Source organism: Anomaloglossus baeobatrachus, chromosome 4, assembly GCF_048569485.1.
Source record: "Anomaloglossus baeobatrachus isolate aAnoBae1 chromosome 4, aAnoBae1.hap1, whole genome shotgun sequence".
NCBI classification, from domain to species: Eukaryota; Metazoa; Chordata; class Amphibia; order Anura; family Aromobatidae; genus Anomaloglossus; species Anomaloglossus baeobatrachus.
This window is the reverse complement of record NC_134356.1, coordinates 418,387,223-418,400,423: the sequence shown is the minus strand read 5'-3', so window position 1 is coordinate 418,400,423 and position 13,201 is coordinate 418,387,223.

The window sequence follows — 13,201 nt, the reverse complement described above, 5'->3', positions numbered from 1 at the left end:
GGGTCGGAGGAAATGGCCTTTTATTTGTCCATATCTGAGGGACCGAGATCTGGCTGCTGTGTGTAGACAGTGGTGAGTAGGGTGTCCCTGGAAAAATGCAGGTTTGTGAGGAAAGTGCAGGCATAGACATGATGTTGCCTTCATCCAACGTTGGTGCTATCGATGTCTGAGAGAGCTGTACACACGCACTTGTTTCCCCTTCCAAACGAACTGACGACCTAACAAGCAAACTACCTGTTGCAGTTACAGTGGTGGAAGGTGTGCGTGGAAAACCAGGTGTGACAGCTGTTCCCACAGTAATAGAAGATGAAGAGCGCACGGATGCACTGGAAGGGGCAGGCGGTGGTTGGCCCGCTACGCTAGGCCGCATTGCAGCACAGTGAGCTTACCACTGGGAATTATGCTTGGTATTCATGTGACGATTCATGGAAGAAGTTGTCAAACTGGTGAGCTTTTTGCCTCTACTTATAGATTCACGACAAATTTTACAGATCACATGATTTGGGAGATCCTTTGCAAGGTCAAAAAAGGACCAGGCTAGGCAAGGCTTAGAGGACATGCGACCTGCAGAGCCACCCCGACTAGTGCTCAGAGGCAGAGTGGTGGCTGAGGATGCAGTTGTAGACGTGCTACCAGTACTCCGACTCTGTCCAGGAAGGTGCAAGGTAACTTCGTCGTCAGTTGCATCCTCCTCTACCGCCTCTGTTGACCTCCTCAAGTGCCTGACTGTGGGTTGACAGTAAGTGGGATCTAGAACTTCATCATCAAGTGTTGTGTTTGCACTTCCCTCGCCCTCAGACCTAGCCTTTTCCTGCCCTGACCGAATATTTAAGTTGTCATCCCAATCTGGTATCTGCGTCTTATCGTCATCAGTATGTTCCTCATTGTCTCCACCAACAGGTGTTACAGTTTTGGAATGAGGGTCTGCATTATGCTCAGAAACTTGGTCATCATCAGGGCCTGAATCTGAGTCACAAAGGTTCTGGGCATCACTGCAGACCATTTCCTGGTCTGTACTCACTATAGCTTGCGAGCAGACCTCTGATTCATAGGCTATAGTGTGACTGAACAGCTCTGCAGACTCAGCCATCTCAGTTCCACCATACTGTGCAGAGCGGATGGAGACTTGATAGCTGGGAGAAAGCAAGTGTGATTGGGATGACAACTCAGAGGACTGGTTTTTTTTATGTGGTAGTTGAGGTGGAGGAGAGGGCACTTGTTGGAGCACTTAAGATCCATTCAAGCATGTTCTTTTTTTTGTGCATCATCTACCTTTCTTACAGTTGTTCGGGTCCGTAAAAAAGGGAGCACATTGGATTGTCCACGGAAAGTAGTAGACATCTTACTTTTGCTGGAAGATGGCTTATCTTCAGCAGATGTTAATGTAGCTTTGCCACCTTCCCCACGGACACAAACTTTTTTTCCTTTTCCAACACGCCTGTTCCCCTTTCCACCAGCATCTGTCCTTTTGCCACTCATTTTGTTAGCGACAAGATTAGTCACTTAAAATGTGGTAGCAAAAATTGAAAGGTGGTGTAGATTGCAGAAGTGGTCTAACTTTATTGACAGCTGAAGAACCAACACTGACTATCCCTGTCAATGCAACTATGGCCCTAAAACTGGCAGCACTGTTTGCTATAAAAATAGCGTAGCAAAATGTGCAGGAGGGTAGAAAGCAGAGGTGGTGGGACTTGCTTGGCACAAGTGGGACCGAAAATTAGTATAGCAGCCACTTTTTGGATGCCACTTATGTTCAGCACTGTTTGCTATAAAAATAGCATAGAAAAATGTGCATCAGGGTTTAATGCAGAGGTGCTGGAAAATGCTTGGCACCAGTGGGACCCAAAATTAGTATAGCAGCCACTTCTTGGATGCCACTTATGTTCAGCACTGTTTGCTATAAAAATAGCATAGCAAAATGTGCATCAGGGTTTAATGCAGAGGTGCTGGAAAATGCTTGGCACCAGTGGGACACAAAATTAGTATAGCAGCCACTTTTTGGATGCTACTTACAGTGCCTACAAGTAGTATTCAACCCCCTGCAGATTTAGCAGGTTTGATAAGATGCAAATAAGTTAGAGCCTGCAAACTTCAAACAAGAGCAGGATTTATTAACAGATACATAAATCTTACAAACCAACAAGTTATGTTGCTCAGTTAAATTTTAATAAATTTTCAACATAAAAGTGTGGGTCAATTATTATTCAACCCCTAGGTTTAATATTTTTTGGAATAACCCTTGTTTGCAATTACAGCTAATAATCATCTTTTATAAGACCTGATCAGACCGGCACAGGTCTCTGGAGTTATCTTGGCCCACTCCTCCATGCAGATCTTCTCCAAGTTATCTAGGTTCTTTGGGTGTCTCATGTGGACTTTAATCTTGAGCTCCTTCCACAAGTTTTCAATTGGGTTAAGGTCAGGAGGCTGACTAGGGCACTGCAACACCTTGATTTTTTCCCTCTTGAACCAGGCCTTGGTTTTCTTGGCTGTGTGCTTTGGGTCGTTGTCTTGTTGGAAGATGAAATGACGACTCATCTTAAGATCCTTGATGGAGGAGCGGAGGTTCTTGGCCAAAATCTCCAGGTAGGCCGTGCTATCCATCTTCCCATGGATGCGGACCAGATGGCCAGGCCCCTTGGCAGAGAAACAGCCCCACAGCATGATGCTGCCACCACCATGCTTGACTGTAGGGATGGTATTCTTGGGGTTGTATGCAGTGCCATCCAGTCTCCAAACGTCACGTGTGTGGTTGGCACCAAAGATCTCGATCTTGGTCTCATCAGACCAGAGAACCTTGAACCAGTCTGTCTCAGAGTCCTCCAAGTGATCATGAGCAAACTGTAGACGAGCCTTGACATGACGCTTTGAAAGTAAAGGTACTTTACGGGCTCGTCTGGAACGGAGACCATTGCGGTGGAGTACGTTACTTATGGTATTGACTGAAACCAATGTCCCCACTGCCATGAGATCTTCCCGGAGCTCCTTCCTTGTTGTCCTTGGGTTAGTCTTGACTCTTCGGACAAGCCTGGCCTGGGCACGGGTGGAAACTTTCAAAGGCTGTCCAGGCCGTGGAAGGCTAACAGTAGTTCCATAAGCCTTCCACTTCCGGATGATGCTCCCAACAGTGGAGAAAGGTAGGCCCAACTCCTTGGAAAGGGTTTTGTACCCCTTGCCAGCCTTGTGACCCTCCACGATCTTGTCTCTGATGGCCTTGGAATGCTCCTTTGTCTTTCCCATGTTGACCAAGTATGAGTGCTGTTCACAAGTTTGGGGAGGGTCTTAATTAGTCAGAAAAGGCTGGAAAAAGAGATAATTAATCCAAACATGGGAAGCTCATTGTTCTTTGTGCCTGAAATACTTCTTAATACTTTAGGGGAACCAAACAGAATTCTGGTGGTTTGAGGGGTTGAATAATAAATGACCCTCTGAATAAACTTTTCACAATTTAAAAAAAAAAATAAAAAAAGAAATAACATTCTTTTTTGCTGCAGTGCATTTCACACTTCCAGGCTGATCTACAGTCCAAATGTCACAATGCCAAGTTAATTCCGAATGTGTAAACCTGCTAAATCTGCAGGGGGTTGAATACTACTTGTAGGCACTGTATGTTCAGCACTGTTTGCTACAAAAATAGCGTAGCACAATGTGCATCAGGGTTTAATGTACAGGTGCTGGAAAATGCTTGGCACCAGTGGGACCCAAAATTAGTATAGCAGCCACTTTTTGCATGCTACTTATGTTCAGCACTGTTTGCTATAAAACTAGCGTAGCAAAATGTGCATGAGGGTTTAATGCTGAGGTATTGGAAAATACTTGGCACCAGTGGGACCCAAAATTAGTATAGCAGCCACTTTTTGGATGCCACTTATGTTCATCACTGTTTGCTATAAAAAATAGCGTAGCAAAATGTGCATCAGGGTTTAATGCAGAGGTGCTGGAAAATGCTTGGAACCAGTGGGACACAAAATTAGTATAGCAGCCACTTTTTGCATGCCACTTATGTGCAGCTGTCACGGGTGGGGAGGACGCCGTCGCTGCTGCGCTCTCGCTAACGCTCGGGTCCGGCGCTGCTGCGATGGCTGCTCGGTGGATCGAGCGGTGGGCCGGATCCGGGGACTCGAGCGGCGCTCCTCGCCCGTGAGTGAAAAGGGTGGTTGGTTTGGGGGATTTAGTCCGCGACGCCACCCACGGGTCGTGGTGAAGATGGGCACCACCGCTACCGGTGACGGGGATCCCGGGAGCGATGGTAGGGAGCAGCTGGGATGTTGTTTTCCCCCTCCGTAGGTAGGGGTCGGTGGTCCCGGGGCCCGGTGATGTGACGGGGAGGCATGGTTGGTGAGGTGCAGGGGCAGCGCGGCGCGGTGCCGGATGGCACGGGTGTACTCACTCAGAAAGAAAGGTACAAAGTCCTCGGTAAACCAAACGGCTGGATGGACGGGTCCCGCAGCCGGCTGCAGTGACTTTACCCAGACAGGTGATGGCGGCTGTCTTTCCCTGCACCTTGATGTTCTTCTTCTGACTACTATGGATTCCCAACGGTAGTCCGCTCCCCGGTGTATGGGTACCGGAGGAGCCCGTTTGCCCGCAGGCGCTGGCCCTGGGGTCTCTAGCCTTAGGCGGTAGCTGTATACCCTCACGGTGTGGGCGGTTGCCTTCAATCGGGACTTTTGCTGTTGTGAAACCCCTGGGGTTCTAGTCACATTCGGATCTGACTATTGTCAGCGGCTCCAAGCCTGGTCGGGGTCCGATGGCCCTGCCTGTGTGTGCTGGCTTCACTTCGCTCCCCGGTCAGTACCGGCGGGCCGTCGCCCATCCCCGGTCCTACGGTTTCGCGTTGCTCCACCACTCCTGCAGACGGCCACCACCGTCTGCCAACCTTGCTGTCAGTGCCTGGGCCACAAACCCAGACATCCAAGTGTTTACTCCTCACTCCTCAAACTCCAACTTCTTTCTGTCACTTTTCCCGCCTCCAGGCCTGTGAATTCCTCGGTGGGTGGAGCCAACCGCTTAGCTCCGCCCCACCTGGTGTGGACATCAGACACTGGAGGGAGGCAACAAGGATTTTTGTTTGGCTGTTGTCCCTGTCTAGTGGGGGTGGGGTGTGTTTGTATGTTATCTGTGACGACCTGGCTAGGCCAGGGCGCCACACAGCACTCTCTGCTATAAAAATAGCGTAGCAAAATGTGCATCAGGGTTTAATGCAGAGATGCTGGAAAATGCTTGGCACTAGTGGGACACAAAATTAGTATAACAGCCACTTTTTGCATGCCACTTATGTTCAGCACTGTTTCCTATAAAAACAGCGTGGCAAAAGTGGGCAGGTGGGTACAGTGGCCGGGTTCTCTGGGTCAGTGGACATGAAAGGAAGCCTCACTTTCTATCCCTCCTAATGGTGAAATGCAGCAAGGAATTCCCTGAGCTTAGGTACACAGATGCTGTTATCTGAAGCTGTATACAGCACTTCTGTCCCTAATCTGTAGAGCGCTGTGTGTATAGCGTACACAGCCGGAGCGGCGACAGGAGCTGCGTGAGCGGTGACTGTCACCTACACGCAGAAAGCAGATAATGGTGCCGTGAGGGAAAATGGCTGGATTTATAATGCAAGGACATGTGACATAGACAGCCTATGACACATGCCCGTGCTTGTCTGGCAAAAAAGACCACTTAGCTGTGTGTGTGTCTGGGATTGGCTGACATGCTGGCCCGCCCCACTGCATGCACGCTTAGGTAAAAAAAAAAAAAAAAGGGCGATCACCATTATCCCAGCAGCACTGATCTAAACGCGCCACCCCCTCACACTATACGCTGAAATTAGATAATAGTGTGAATTACAGAGTGACTCACACTATTACAGTGAAAAGCCAGCTAGTAAATAGCTAGGCTTTTTGCTGATCGAACCGTTCTCGAACGTAACTCGAGCTATCGAGCTTTTAGCATAAAGCTCGCGTTCGCGTTCGATCTCGAGCCCCCCCAAAATCACTTGAACATGAAATTAGCGAACCTCGAACATCGCTCAACTCTAATAATAACTGGTGATATCAGGGTGCACTGAGAACTACAACTCCTCCAATGGTTGTCCTCCAGTAATACAGATGCAGTATAATAACTGGTGACATCAGGGTGTAGTAAGAAGAGCTTAAACTCCTCCAATGGATGTTCTCTAATGGTATACAGTGGGGAAAATAAGTACTGTTTTTTTCACCTTATAATACGCACTTTTTCTCCTAAAAATTTGGAAGGAAAATGAGGAGTGCGTTTTATAAGCCGAATGTAGCTTACCGGAGGATGGTAGAAAGGGGTTACACGTGGCAGGGGTGATGCTGCGGCTGTGATGTCAGATTTATATAGTATTTTTATATAAAGGTGGAGGTGAGAAATTCCACGCTAGCCTGATAAATCACCGAGGAGCTTGCATCCAGATTGTGCCGATTCCTACAGATGGAGCAAAGCAAAGCCGAGACGTCAAGAGGAAGTCGCACGGCACAACCATCCAGTAATTAAAATGTTTTGGTTTATTCAAACATTATTAGAAAATCATGGATCCATGCAAACAAAATAATTAAAACCTGATGTGTTTTTCAGTAAATGCCCTTAGTCGTAAGATACAAAGATGAGTAATTAGTGACATTTTTAAAGTTCATTCCATAAGGGAATTTAGTGTCCAATATAAGTATCTAAAAAGGTTCCTGCATCATAGTTGCATAATTACAAAAGTTTAAAAATGACCTAGGTCCATCTAGTTCAAGAATTCAAATAGTATTCCCAAAAAACTATTTTTATTACAATGGTAGAAATAAGGTGCCAAAGAACACACATATAAACACCCTGAAAAGGTGCTATTCCCAGAATAAAATATTCATGTATATAGATTGAACCATTTATGTGGGGCAGAGCGTCGAGGCGAAACTACAAAGTTTATTATCCACAAGCTACGGCGGATATACTACACAGAGGACTGATTTAATGAATACATCTCTTCATCAGCAGTAACCTACGTCTGTCCACATTTAGTGGAATATGCTTCTGTGAAGGACTATCTTTTTCAATTCAAGCTAAGTACTGCTTGAAGGATTCTGTGTATATTCTTTACCCTGTGTGATTGTATATATTTATATTAAGCCATAAGCTTTGTGGGATTTGTTAATATAGACCTTGGTTATTCTCTTTATCTTGCTCCTGGTATCCAGGGGCAGATGAAAGGTAAAACTATAACTGTATATGGTCTATTCTGAGGTCATAGCTATATACATGAATATTTTATTCTGGGAATAGCACCTTTTCAGTGTGTTTATATGTGTGTTCTTTGGCACCTTTTTTTCTACCATTTGTAGTAAAAATTGTTTTTTGGGAATACTATTTGAATTCTTGATATTAAGATATTCCCTTTTGACTATATGTCAAATTTAGAGTTGTCCATCTAGTTCAACCTTCCTCCACCAATTATACATTTTTGACACTAAATCATTTATAACCAACAATGTTGTGTGTACTGAGGAAATCATCCAGCCCTTTTTAAAAAGCTGTTATTGTGTGTGCTATTACTACCTCTTGTGGTAGGGTGTTCCACAGTTGGACTGCTCTAACTGTAAAGAACTCTTTCCTATTTAGCTGCCGGAATCGCTTTTCTTCTACTCAAAGTGAATGCCCCCTGGTCCTTACTATTGTCTTTGGAAGGAATAAGTCATGTGCCAATCCTTTGTATTGAGCACACATGTATTTGTACGTATAAATGAGATCTTCTCTGAGATGTCTTTTTTCTAGTCTAAACAAATCCAACTTTTCCAACTTTCCATCATATGGGAGGCCTTCAATTCCTTACAATAATCTAGTTGCTTGCCTTTAAACTTCTGAATGTCCTTTTTAAAATGTGGAGCCCAAAACTGGATCCCTTACTCTAGACGTGACCTTACAGGTGATTTATAGAGAGGTAACAATACGTTGGGATCTCGGGATCTAATCTCTCTTTTTATACACCCTAAAATCTTGTTTGCTTTAGCAGCTGCTGCTTGACATTGAGTGCTGCTGCTCAGCTTATTTGTAATAAGAATACCCAAGTCCTTCTCCTGTTCTGTAGTCCCAAGTTTACTTCCATTTAATGTATACGCAGCTATAGGACTACTCCGTCCTAGGTGCATTACTTTACATTTATCAACATTAATTCTCATTTGCCAAGTATCTGCCCATTCTGACATCTTATCCAAATCGTTTTGTAATATTGTACTATCAAGGTCACTTTTTAATATCTTACAGTTTGGTTTCATCAGCAAAGACTAAAATATATTTTGTTCCTAAGTCAGTGTGGGAGTAATCAACTCAATAACAAATTGCCAAACCAAATAGACTGCCAAACTAAAGACTTATTAAAATATAACCTTTATTTCTGCTATTAATAATATTTTGGAGGGATAAACATAACATTAAATATATTAAAAACAAAAAGTGCAGTGACCAGTATCTAAACTGCCTAGCCTGACATGCTCATATAAATATCCGAGTAGGCTGATAGTACAGCCAAAATTAGAAGTTGCTCTCTCGCATGTCTCTATTAAGTATGCTCATTATCCATCTCTGCACTAGCAAACTAAAAATTCAGAACACCGCCTCTTTGGGAATTTGTTATTGTCAGCAAAGACTGACACTTTACTCTCAATTCTATCCACAAGGTCGTTAACAAAGAGATTAATAAGAATCTGTCCTAGCATAGATCCCTGCGGCACCCCACTGCTGACTATAGCCCATTTATAGAATGTACCATTTACGACTACTCTTTGTTTCCTTTTAGCTAATTCCTTATCCATCTGCATATAGTTTCCCATAGTCCCTGCTTCTGGAGTTTCAATATAAGGCTGTTACATAGTACAGTATCAAATGCCTTTGTAAAGTCAGATATCAATCATTTGCATTACCAATATCCAGATTTGCAGTTACCTTCTCATAGAAACCCAACATGATGGTTAGATATGACATATCTTTCATGAATCCATGCTGGTTGACAGTTAATATATTATTCTCTGCATATATTTTTGCATGTCATCTCATAACATGCCCTCAAAATCTTTGCACACCACTGATGTCAGACTTACCAGATGGTAGTTGCCTTGGTCTACCCTCTCACGTTTCTTAAACATCAGTACTACATTAGCCATCCACCAACTCTGTTACAAGAGAGTCTAAAGGCCCCGTCACACTAAGCAACATCGCTAGCAACATCGCTGCTAACGAACAACTTTTGTGACGTTGCTAGCGATGTTGCTGTGTGTGACATCCAGCAACAACCTGGCCCCTGCTGTGAGGTCGTTGGTTGTTGCTGAATGTCCTGGGCCATTTTTTAGTTGTTGCTGTCCCGCTGTGAAGCACAGATCGCTGTGTGTGACAGCGAGACAGCAACAACTAAATGTGCAGTGAGCAGGAGCCGACTTCTGCAGAGGCTGGTAACCACAGTAAACATCAGGTAACCAAGAAGCCCTGTCATTGGTTACCCGATATTTACCTTTGATACCAGCCTCCGCCGCTCTCACTGTCAGTGCCGGCTCCTGCTCTGTGCACATGTAGCTGCAGGACACATCGGGTTAATTAACCCGATGTGTGCTGTAGCTAGGAGAGCAAGGAGCCAGTGCTAAGCATTGTGCGCTGCTCCCTGCTCTGTGCACATTTAGCTGCAGCACACATCGGGTAATTAACCCCATGTGTGCTGTAGCTAGGAGAGCAGGGAGCCAGCGCTAAGCATTGTGCGCTGCTCCCTGCTCTGTGCACATTTAGCTGCAGCACACATCGGGTAATTAACCCGATGTGTGCTGTACTAGGAGAGCAGGGAGCCAGCGCTCAGTGTGTGCTGCTCCCTGCTCTCTGCACGTGTAGCTGCGTGAGCTGGTAACCAAGGTAAATATCGGGTTGGTTACCCGATATTTACCTTAGTTACCAAGCGCAGCATCTTCCACGCGGCGCTGGGGGCTGGTCACTGGTTGCTGGTGAGCTCACCAGCAACTCGTGTAGCCATGCTCCAGCGATCCCTGCCAGGTCAGGTTGCTGGTGGGATCGCTGGAGCGTCGCAGTGTGACATCTCACCAGCAACCTCCTAGCAACTTACCAGCGATCCCTATCGTTGTTGGGATCGCTGGTAAGTTGTTTAGTGTGACTGGACCTTTAGAAGATGAGATACAGCGGTTTGTTAATTACTGGGCTCAATTCCCTTAATATCTGTGGATGTATGCCATCTGGCCTGGGGGATTTGTCAATGTTTCATTTGCTCATATGCAGGCGTACTGCTTGTGTTAAATTAGCTATATCAAGTGGTGATCTTTGATTTTTGCCTTGTTGAATGATCCCTGGAACAGTCAATTCCTTGGTGAACATTCATGAAAAGTGTGTGTTTAATATCTCAGCCTTTTCTTTGTCCTCTATAATCATCCTATTTTATCCTTTAAGGGACATATAAGATTCTTTGTTTGTTTTTGGGCAATGATGTATTTCTAAAAAAAAATTGGGATTTATTTTAATGTCGTTGGAGATTTGTGTTTCAATAGCGAATTTTGATAGCTTAATTTCTTTTTTACATTTTCTATTGAGATCTTTATACCCTTGAAATGCTATTTCTGTATTCTCAGCCTTCAAGAGTTTGAATGTCCTTTGTTTTTGTCTTATTATACTTTGTACTGTATTATTTATCAATAGTGGTTTCTTTTTTTTCCTGGACATTTTATTACCAGAGGATATGAGTTTTCCACAGGATTCTAGGTAGTATATCCTTAAAATTGGCCCCTTTATGCTTGCTATCCCCAGTTACCATTACATGGTCCCATTGTACACATTTAAGCTCTTCCTTTAATTTGTTGAAATCAGATTTCCTAAAGTTCCAGCTTTTTGCATTACCCCATGAAATCTTCTATTAAATATAACTTCGAAGCTTACCATATTATGATCGCTGCTGCCCAAGTGCTCCCGGACCTCTATATCTGAAATTGTATCTGGTCTATTTGACAGGACCAGATCCAGCAAATTATCTCCTCTGGTTGTTTCAGCTACCAACCAGAGAGAAGTAACTGTCTTGAATAGTAGATATGAACTTGCAGCTTTTAGCAGAACCAGAAGATTCTATGTCCCACTGTATGTCTGGATATTTGAAATCCTCCATAATAAGGTCCTTGATTATTATTATTATTTGCTGCCCTTTTAATTTGTTGCAGTATTTCATCCTTTATCTGTTCAGCTATGTTAGGAGGCTTATGGTAAACTCCAATTAGCAGCTTTCCAATTTTGCCCTCCCCATGTACATTTACCGATACTGACTCTACGTTGTCGTAGCTGAAACCAATGTCATTGACCACAGGTCTTAAGTTTAATTAACAAATATACACACCCCTTCACCTTTTTTATCTTTCCTGTCCTTTGTGAATATAGTGTAACCCTCTACAATTGTTACTCAGTCATGGCTCTCATCCAGCTAGGTTTTTGTAATGATATAATCTATATATATAATTGCCTTATTCTGTCTGTCTGTCTGTCTGTCTGTCATGCTCCAAAATTGTGTCCTTACGGTGACACAAAGCTGATTGGCCGCTGGGCTCGCCATGGCCCCGCCCCCGCACACGGATTGGCCTCTCGCCCCGGCTCTCTGCAGGCCCCGCCCGCCTCACGCAATGCACGCTCGCTCTGGCCCAACTGACACGGAGCTCCGATTCCCAGGTGAGTACTCACGCACACATATCAGATCACACTCACTCTCACACACACCTCACACATCACATCCACACACTCACAACATCCTGGGATATCGCTTGCTTCTACACCGGCTCCGTCAGGATCCCAGCAGCGCCAGACATAACCTTGCGATGCTGGGATCTTGATGGAGGCCGTGAACGCTGGTAACCATTATACACATCGGGTAACTAAGGTCCTTTGGTTACCCGATGTGTATCATAGTTACCAGTGTACACCGGCTCACACTCACTCTCACACACACCTCACACATACATCACATCGCATCCACACACTCACAGCATCCGGCGATATCGCTTGCTTCTCGGCCTCGATACTGTGCTGTTGTGACCTTCCAGGACCTGCCGGAGGATCACATGGCCAGAAGCATGTGGTATCTCCGGATGTTGTGAGTATGAGCGTGTATGTGCAATATCGTCAATGTGTGTGTGCGATCGTGTGTGTGTGAGTGTATGCGATCGGGTGTGTGTGAGTGTATGCGATCGGGTGTGTGTGAGTGTATGCGATCGGGTGTGTGTGAGTGTATGCGATCGGGTGTGTGAGTGTCGGCAGAGGAGTATGGCGTGCTGGAGGAGGCTGATCCTGGGGAAGGCTGGGATGGGGAGGCTGATGCTGGGGACAGAGAGGCTGATGCTGGGATGAGAGAGGCTGATGCTGGGATGAGAGAGGCTGATGCTGGGGACAGAGAGGCTGATGCTGGGGACAGAGAGGCTGATGCTGGGGACAGAGAGGCTGATGCTGGGGACAGAGAGGCTGATGCTGGGATGAGAGAGGCTGATGCTGGGGACAGAGAGGCTGATGCTGGGGACAGAGAGGCTGATGCTGGGAGGAGAGAGGCTGATGCTGGGGACAGAGAGGCTGATGCTGGGATGAGAGAGGCTGATGCTGGGATGAGAGAGGCTGATGCTGGGGACAGAGAGGCTGATGCTGGGGACAGAGAGGCTGATGCTGGGATGAGAGAGGCTGATGCTGGGATGAGAGAGGCTGATGCTGGGAGGAGAGAGGCTGATGCTGCGGGCAGAGAGGCTGATGCTGCGGGTAAAGAGGCTGATGCTGGCGCAGTATGGCGGATGGAGCACGTTTGGGAGTGCGCAGCATGGCGGATGGAGCACGTTTGGGAGTGCGCAGCATGGCGGATGGAGCACGTTTGGGAGTGCGCAGCATGGCGGATGGAGCACGTTTGGGAGTGCGCAGCATGGCGGATGGAGCACATTTGGGAGTGCGCAGCATGGCGGATGGAGCACGTTTGGGAGTGCGCAGCATGGCGGATGGAGCACGTTTGGGAGTGCGCAGCATGGCGGATGGAGCACGTTTGGGAGTGCGCAGCATGGGGGATGCAGCACGATGGGGAGTGCGGAGTATGGCGGATGGAGCACGTTTGGGAGTGCGCAGCATGGCGGATGGACCACGTTTGGGAGTGCGCAGCATGGCGGATGGAGCATGTTTGGGAGTGCGCAGCATGGGAGATGGAGCACGATGGGGG